This window comes from Erithacus rubecula, assembly GCF_903797595.1.
Source record: "Erithacus rubecula genome assembly, chromosome: 20".
Taxonomy (NCBI): Eukaryota; Metazoa; Chordata; class Aves; order Passeriformes; family Muscicapidae; genus Erithacus; species Erithacus rubecula.
This window is the reverse complement of record NC_136672.1, coordinates 9,337,615-9,346,865: the sequence shown is the minus strand read 5'-3', so window position 1 is coordinate 9,346,865 and position 9,251 is coordinate 9,337,615. Positions and strand designations below refer to the sequence as shown.

The window sequence follows — 9,251 nt, the reverse complement described above, 5'->3', positions numbered from 1 at the left end:
AGCCTGCCCCGGGGGCTCCAGACACCCCAAAACTCAGAAGGACTCAGCAAAGGAGCTGATCTGCCCCTGGGACAGCCCCAGGGAGGAGGGCAGAGCGGGGTGACCCCGCACGGAGCCCAGTGCTTGCTGTGCATGGCTCAGCACATGCAGAAGGGTGAGAGAGCCAGCACAGGGGCACTGAGACCACCACAGCTCCAGAGAACAGCCCTGCAGTGCCCAGCTGCTCTGATCCCACAGCTCCAAGCCTTTCTGGACTGGTTTTCTTCCCTGTCTTTGGTGTGTTCAGCTCTGCTCGTGACAATCCTGTGGATCAAGGAGCGTGGTTGCATCCTAGGGGCAGATGGAGGATGGTGGCTGATGTCCTGGGAAGCAGTTCTTACCTGGTTCCTGCCTTGGCCATGAGGTGTCAGCACACTGAGCACAGCTGGAGCAGAGCTGTCAGAGCAGGGCTCAGGCTCCCCTGCCAAAACTGGGGCGTGTTTGTGTGCCCACCTCCTATTAATCACAATATTTTAATTTTAAAGCATGCTGAATAAGAGACTGGGCAAAGTGGAGTGTCCCTCATGGGCAGCTGTGTGCTGAGTGGGCATCATTCCTTCATCCAAACCAAACGTGATCCCAGAGCATCAGGGAGTGCAGAGCCCTCCTGCTTTAGCTCCAGCTTCCCAGGGCATGGGAGATCCAGGCCAAACCCCTGCTGGTGTTTTGGGCCCCTCCAGGCTGGGATTGATGCATTGCCACAGGCTGAGCTGATACTGAGTGTTGGACTGTTGCCTTCCTTGTGTCAGTGGTTGAAGGTGGTTTTATTCCCTGGAGGAATTTCCTCAATATGTGTGTGTGCTGTGGGTCCCTGTTCTGTACCTTGGCCATGACCTGTGACTTCTGATGTTGATATTTTGTAATTTCTGGTTATAAACGGAGTTTTTCCTGTGTGGCTGATGTGGTCCCACACTCTCAATCCTGCTGTGGGATTTAAATCTCTCCTCACACACACTCAGTGCTCCTTGTTTCCCCCAGGTCTGGACTGACACTTCCCATCACAGGGAAATTTGGGAAAATAAGAAGGCTGCTTCTGTCAGAGGGACCTGGTCCTGCTCTGCTGTCCCTGACAGGGACATCTGTTATTGATGAGAGACAAAAGTGGTGTCTTCTGCAATTTTTTTGTGTGAATGTTGTTACTATATTATTGTTACAGCCAGTCCTGGCAGGATGCTGGTGGTGTATAATCCAGGAAACACAACAAGGGGACATTGTAATCTTTCAGAGAAAATAATATTTTATTTAGTATTATGTACACATGATAAAAGCCATCCTGCTGTAAACACTTCTCTCATTGGTTTTGGGCTCCCCTTGGGCACCTCCCTGCCTTTGAATACTCCTCCTGCTCATTTTCCACAGCAGAGGAAGGAGTTCAGATGCAAATCTGCTGCTCTGCCAGGGCTGGGACACCCTGTGCAGCGACATCCAGCCAGGTACACACCTATCCCAGAGGCCAGCACTGCCACTACCCAACATTTATCCCTCCAGGGCACTGGTTTTTATTCCCCAGTATCCTCCATATACTTTTTCCCCAACACCCTTCCCCTCCAGCCCTTTTCCCTGGCACAGTGCATCTCCTCCCTTTGCCCTGGCTCCCCTGGGTGCCTGCTGCCTGCAGGTTGGCAGTGGCAGCCCCCAGCCCCTCCTGCCAGCCTGCTGTGACATCTGAGGCTGTGTCCCCTGCTGGAGAGAGCTTTCAGCTCTGGCACTTCAAACCCCCTGGCTGTGTAGAGCCCACTGATCTGCCTGCAGTCACCTGGAGGAATTAGCTGCCTGCAGCAGCTCAGACACCCGAGGTATTCCTGTAATGTGAGGGATGTGTGAGGTTAATGACTGGAAAAAGTGATCTCTCCCTGTGGGCAGTTTCTCAGCAAACTCCCTGCTGCTTGGCTGCCAGAAGAAAGGAGATTCCAACAGCAGCAGCAGCAGTGAGGGAGCCCTGTGCCCTCTGCATCTCCAACCTCCCATGGCTGCACAGACCCTCCCAGGAGCCCCCACCCTCCAGGTGCTGCCTGCTCCAATTTGGGTATTCACAATGATCTTGGAAGGAGATTCTTCCCCAGCTCCACTCCCAAGCGTGGAGATCCCACACTCACAGTGGGGTGGGCTCCTCTGGGATCCTCCACTCAGGATTTGTTTTTTGGAGCAGCCTGGAATACAAGAGCAGCTTCTGCACCTCCACGAGGGCTGGCTCAGCCACCAGCCTCAAGGGGACACTGTTGGGATAGGATGGGAGCTCGTCCCACGCTGGAGATGCTCATCCTTCTCTGCAGAGATGGGGCTGCCAGTGCTGGGTCACAGCCTGTGCTGGGAGGAGAGCTGTGTGTGGCAGCAAGGTTAAAATCTCTGCTTAAATCCTCCAGGTTAGGGATTAATTCTCCAGGCATCTCTCCCTTCATTCACATCCTGACATTTCCCTCTCCTCTCCAGCTTGGCCAAAACACCGAGGGCTGTTCCTTGCTCTGGGCCCGTGCATTGCTCAAGGCTCATTAATTTAAAAATGGAACAAAGAATGCTCAGCATCCAGCAGGATCAGGCCTGGGGAGCAGGAAGGACCAGCTGGCCCGGGCCAGGGCTGGTTCCCATGGGATTCCCAGGGCGGTTTTGGCAGGCAGCAGGGTTGGGATGGCTCCTCTTCCTGCCTGGAATGCCAGCCCTGGAAGAACAGCTGACTCAGAGCGTGACAGCTCCTCTCACATCCCCTCCTGAAGGAGCTGGCAGGGAGCAGGAGGCTGCTGGCTCTGCTGGCTGGAAAGGCAAGCTGCAAAGCCAGCCCTGGTGCCCTGGGCACACCTGCCCGTGGGTGGAACTGACCCCGAGCCAGCCTGGCAGCCCCTGCTCCCAGAACAGGTGCCAGCACTGCCCAGGTGCTCCCTGCTGCAGCCATGTGAGTCCCTGAGCTGAGATAAACACCCAGGGACAGCATGAGCATGACTTGGCTCTTTGGGGATCAACACAAACCCACTCACAGAATTGCTGTCCCCTTGCCACCAGGGATATGCCTAATGCATTTTGCACCAGAAGCAGAGGTGAGCACCTCACAGGATCCATTTCAGGTAGAGGTTCCCTGATCTGTTCTGCACCACACTAAAGAGGAAAAGATAAGCTCTTGCAAGTCAGTTTACTTTTTAAAATTCATGTTGCCATAGCAGCTCAGCACACTGTCTCAAGTCCTCCTTCTTGCAAAACTTTGATCAGCATGAAAACGGAATTATGTTGTTCTCCAACACATTCTACACATAAATATATTGAAGTTCTCATAGTTCATGCCTCAACACCTCTGCAAAGACCTCTTTTATTTCTTGCTCACAGAGAATTTCTCTGGCCAGAGGTCAGCGTTTTAAATCTTGGTTTAAAGGCTCCTCCTCAGCACCTCTGTGGTCCTGCTGCTCGTGTTCAAGGTTCTGCTGCCAGTGGTTTCTGGCACACTCTGGTGCACCACAGCACTGAGCCCAGCCACAGCTGCTGTCCCCAAGATTGCAGGGACAATCCTCCCCTGGCTCTGCTCCAGCCTCTCCCCTGAAGCACCAAAAGAGCACAAACCCCACTGAAATATCCACTCGTTTGCCTGAGCTGTGTTATCCTCACTCACCCAGGGAAGGAGCTGTCCCCCCTCCTGGGATGGGATCAATCAGCTCAGGGAATGGTTTGTTATTGGCTTTAGGGGATGAACTCCAGGCTGGAGCAGAGCTGTGTGTGGGCAGGGTTTGGTGACAGCTCTGGGTGGGATCAGCTGACACCAGTGGCTGTAATGAGAGTTTCTGCATGCAGCATCAGCTGCTGCAGCCCCGGGGCAGGCTCTGCCTCCAGCCTCAGGAGTCCTGCAATCATCAAATCTTTGGGGTTGGAAACACCCTTACAGCCCATCCAGTCCCACAGGGACACCTTCCAGCACCCCAGGGTGCTCCAGCCTGGCCTTGGACACTGCCAGGGATGGGGCAGCCACAGCTTTTCTGGAAAACCTGTGCCAGGCCCTCCCCACCCTCCCAGGGAAGGATATTTCCCAATATTCCATCTAACCCTGCCCTCTGGCAGTGGGAAGCCATTCCCCTTTGTCCTGTTACTACTTGCTCTTCTAAACAGTCTCCCTCCACCTTTCTTGTCAGGTGTCCCATTTTTCATAGTAGCAATACTGGAAAAGAACAAGGGAAAACAGAAAAAAATAAATAAATTAGGCTATACAGACAATTTTGGAATAAGAGCCTACACAGTCATTTGATTAAACAGCACATTACCCCAAGCCCCCTTCTGCTGTTGTTGTTCCCATGAATCCACCTCCTCACACAGAGAAGACCCTCCCAGACCAGGGCTGGGAAAGGTCAGTGGAATTTTTATTAATACTCACAGCCAGACTTCTTCCAGTCAGCTTTCCCCCCCCCCCCCAATAACTGAAGAGTAAAAGGAAAAAAAAAAAAAAAAAAAAAAGAAGAGGAAGAGGAAGAAAAAATTGGGGTAAAAGTTGAAGAACACTTTAATTTATAAGAAAAAGAACTAAATAATTGATGTAGTCATGGTGCCAAAGGTAATTTCTGCTGCTCCCTCTATCTCACAAAGACATTTAGCATTGATTGAGATCAAAGTATCAAAAACCCCTGCTGCTGAGCTGAAAGGCAAAACTTTCGGCTGCCTTTCTCCGCTCTAATAATATCGTCTTTATGTAGTTAATAAACTGCACACTTCAGTCAAACTATATCATTACAGAAGACTTAGGGAGCTAATAATTTAAAAGCAAAGAATTGCCTCTGTTCTTTGCTTTGAACTAAACAACATTCTGTTGAATGAGGGGGACATCAAAGCTTTGTTACTATTACCAATGTGGCTGGAGCATAGGGCCGCACAGAGTGTGTACTTCAGTCATCAAGAGAAAAAAAAAAGATTAAAGATATTGGCTTATCAACCCACAGGCAGAACCAGGTGTTTTCTTTTCTGCTGTGCAAGCATCAGGTGGTTTGCTTATCAATGAGTTTTCTTGTTAAATAGATGTACATGACTTAGGCTGATCCCGCCGATCCCGTGGCCCTTTTCTTTCCTTTGTAAAAGTTGGGCTGTGGGGATGTTTGTTTGCAGGAGGACACTTTAATTGGGCCTTTTGTCCAGGGCCAGCTCCTGTTCTGTCACTCCCCTGTTGTGCCAGGCTCCCACCTTCCCTCCTCCCACTCGCCCCTGGCATGAGGGATCCTCTGGGGATGCACCAGGGTGGGATTTGGTTGGATATTAACAACAGTTTTCCGTGGGAAGGGTTGTAAAGCAAGGAACAGCCTGCCCAAGGTAGACAGTGACCACCCCTGGAGGCAGAGTCACCACAGAGTCACTGGTGGGGTCACCACCCCTGGAAGTGTTCAGCATCCCTGTGGATGTGGCACCTGGGATAGTGGTGGCTCTGGGTGCTGATCCCAAAGCTCTTCCCCAGCCTCAATGATTCCATGGTTCACTCCCTGCTGCCATCTCCTCCCCACCACCCCAGCCTGTCCCTGATTGCTGGCTCTGCTCTCCTGGGCAGAACTTTGTCCTGGCCAGCTGGAAGGAGCCATGGCACAGCTGGGGCTGAGCTGGGGCTGCTCCTTTCTCTGTGTCCTGCTCCCTTCTCTGAGTGCTGCTCCTTCCTCTGTGTCCTGCTCCTTTCTCTGTGTCCTGCTCCTTCCTCTGTGTCCTGCTCCTTTCTCCTTGTGTGATGCTCCTTTCTCCCTGTGTCCTGTTCCTTTCTCTCCATGTCCTGTTCCTTTTCCTGTGTTCTTCTCCTTACTCTTCATGTCCTGCTCCTTTCTCCTTGTGTCCTGCTACTTTCTTTGTGTCCTGCTCCTTCCTCTGTGTCCTGCTCCTTTTTCTTCATGTCCTGCTCCTTTCCCTCCATGTCCTTCTCCTTTTTCTCCATGTCCTGCTCCTTTCTCTGCGTCCTGCTCCTTTCCCTTCATGTCCTGCTCCTTTCCCTCCATGTCCTTCTCCTTTTTCTCCATGTCCTGCTCCTTTTCCTCCATGTCCTGCTCCTTCCTCTGGGTCCTGCTCCTTTCTCTCAATGCTTTGCTCCTTTCCCTTCATGTCCTGCTCCTTTCCCTCCATGTCCTTCTCCTTTTTCTCCATGTCCTGCTCCTTTCCCTCCATGTTCTGCTCCTTTTTCTCCATGTCCTGCTCCTTTTTCTCTCTGTGTGGGGAGGACTGGCAGTTCCTGGTTCTTGCTGCTGCCTTCTCCATGAGCTGCTTCTTCCCCCTCACCCACCAGGCAGTGTTTTGGGAGCTCTGGCACTGCCAGGAGTCCATGGAGGGTTTGAGTGTGGAGATCCTGAACTCCTTGGTGAATGTGTGAATCACTCCCAGTGATCCATCCCAGTGATGGATGCCAGAGCTTTTTCCCTCCAAGTGTCCTTATCAACCCCACTGAGCTTTTCCTGGGACACTGGGCAGGGGCAGGATCAGTAAAACTAGTCCCAAGAGCTCTCCTGTCACCCACCCCTTCCCTGCATGGCCACATCTCCCCATGTGTGTCTGGATCTGACCCCATAATGGGATTTCTGTGTTTTTTGACTGGGAACAGTGGGATGTGGGGCTGTGCTCTGAGCCCTGAGGTCCCAGCAGCACAAACCAGGTCAGCCAGGAGCTCAGGGTTTCTCTAAACCCCCTGCCCTGGTGTCCCAGCCTGGATGGATCCCTGGATGTGCCTGGGAGCTGGCAATGTGCTGTGGGCTCTATTATGGGATACTTGCACTTCTTAAATGCTGCTTTTCATTTGCATCAAAAACTCTCCTTGGTTCTTGGCAGTCTGGGTCTCATCCCCTATTAAAGACTGGAATTTAAAAAAGCAGAAAATAATGGCTTATTTCAAAGTAACAATTCGAGTGCTTTTTGAAATGCTGTCCTTATTCAAAATCACTTAAATTTATACATATTTCTAAGTCGTTATTATCCTCAGAGGCTGAACCAATTTGGGTCTTGATTTCTCCAAGAGTTCTCCTGGATTTCTGTGTCAGAAAGTTGAGCTGCCACGTGAGCAGAACGGACGTTAAGCACAGGTAACAAATGGTTTCCTGGGAATTATTGCTGAATTGTTCTTTAACATACTTTGCAAAGCCTGTTACTATGAGGAGAAAAATCATAGTAGAAGGACTTTGGGAAGGGGATGATCTGATTTTATCCTGTTCAGGTGCAGGAGTATGTGCCTGAGCACACTTGTAGACATGTGCACATGTGTGCTTATGTAGGCTTGGCTCTTTTCTCAGTTGAATTGGCCTTGTCCTTCCTTAAGACTGGTGATTTAGACTTGCTAGAGTGCTCTCTTTGCCTTTTGGCAAGATTAGATTATTACAATAATGTAATAATGGGACCAGAGAGGAGTTTGTCCATCACAGATACCATATGCAGGTGGTGGTTGTTGTGTGAGGACAGGAATAATCAAATGGGGAGGTGGGAAAGGGTCTTGAACCCCCTCTGGCTCTGTGGTTCACACACAGACTGGAGCCACAGCTCTCAGAACTCACTGAAATGTTGTTCTCATCTGCCAGGGAGGCTTTGAGCTGCTCTGAGCTCATCAGGTTGATGCCATCCTGGGCTGGGCCACCCCCAAATCAACCCAGCTGCTCCTCAGTGGCAACCTTTGAGCCAAATGGGATCCTGGTGTCTCCTGCTTGACTTATTTGGGCTTCCACTGATCACAGAACCACCAGGGTGGGAAGAGACCTTCAGGATCATCCAGTGCCACCATCACCCAGCACCTAAACCACAACCCAGGTGCATCCAGGTGCCTCTTGAACACTTACATGGTGACTCCACCACCTCCCTGGGCATCTCACCAGTGCCTGACCACTGACAGGCTCTGTTGGACACAACAGCTGAGATCTGCACTCACAAATCAGCTCCAGGTGGGTTGTACTGAATACAACTTTCAGGGCAAAGTGCTTAAGGCAAATCCTAGAGTGCAGTGTCTGCCTGGCTGTCCATCTGTCTGTCTGTCTGTCTGCAGGCAAACTCACCCCTGGAGTGGCTGTTTCTGCAGGATTCATTCCCAACAGGGCTGAGAGTGAGCAGAGAGGTTCTGGGCTGGCCAGAGCTGCAGAGCTGGAGGCTCTGGAGCCAACCCCTGCAAGATGTGGCAGCACAAAGATAATAAATGCCTCCGATGGAGTGCAAGGCACAAGGAAGCTTCTTTAGCCTTTACCAAAACCACTGTCAGTGCTCTGCCTTTGCAAGGCACAGCTCTAGCAAAGCTAATTGGGTTAGTGCCTCGCAGGGGGCTCTCAGTGCCTGCAGGAGGTGGGATCTGCAAACACCTTCCCCTTCAAGGCACACAGCGCTGCCTTTTTCACACCACAGCTCTCGCCCTGGCTTCTGTTCTCAAAAAGCAAAAGTCCCAGGCTGTTCTTCAGTATCAGCCATTACAGTGTTTCAGCTCTTTCCTCCCAGCCATTTTCAAATGTTCAACTTAAAAGGAAAATGTTTCATTTTAGGCCAAATCCCCCCTTCCTCTCCCTTTTCCCTCTCTTCTCCTTCGTCCCCCCCCCCTCCCCTTTTCTCTGGAAGAAGAACAAAGTCATTCAAATCAGGAAGCTGAGGAACTCCATGTATACTTTCCACTGGGACCTCAATCCCTACTGGTTTGGCATGATTTGATTGAAGTGTAATTTAATCCTTCATCATTTGTCATAATGTCATTTATATATAAAAACAACACAGCATCCAAACTTCAGATCAGCACCGAGGAGCTCTCCAGGAGGGAAGGGAAGGGGCAGAGGAGCTGTGCTGATGGAGAGGGGGGTGAGGAGCTGGCAGGCAGTGTCCCCCTGTCTGGGCAGGCACCAGGATGGAGCATGGCACAGTCAGGTCACATCATGCTAGAGGAGAAGGGTTTGGATTCACAGGGTGTCCTGGTTTAAGGACAGGTGTCTGCCAAAAGAGGCAGAAGCTTCTCCTGGAAATGGAGAATGTAAACTCCATTTCTCCAAATTAATATTATTATTTTGAAATTAAGGGGCTCTCAGGCAAAGAGATGGGAATTAGGAATAACAGTTCTTCACTAGGAAAATTAAAATAGAATTGCAGTATTACACAGAACAATCCCAAACCCTGCCAGAGTCAGAATCCAAGCTGACACAGTCAGTCACTCAGGGTGGTGGCACAGTCCCATTCCATGGTGCTGCATCCTCCTGCAGGGGCAGATGTGGCTCAGCTGGAGCAGTGCTCCTGGAGAAGGTGCAGTTTCCTCTGAAGGTGCAGGGATGATGTGG

The 9,251-nt window shown here is 51.0% G+C and overlaps 1 long non-coding RNA gene across 1 annotated transcript; it reads left to right on the top strand.

Moving 5' to 3' along the window:
• The first annotated feature begins 1,776 nt into the window (after positions 1–1,776).
• On the top strand, positions 1,777–8,660 carry LOC306810843. The gene is made up of 4 exons (XR_013776559.1): positions 1,777–1,835; positions 6,978–7,043; positions 7,533–7,889; positions 7,991–8,660. It is a non-coding gene; the product is annotated as an uncharacterized lncRNA (long non-coding RNA).
• The last annotated feature ends 591 nt before the right edge of the window (positions 8,661–9,251 follow it).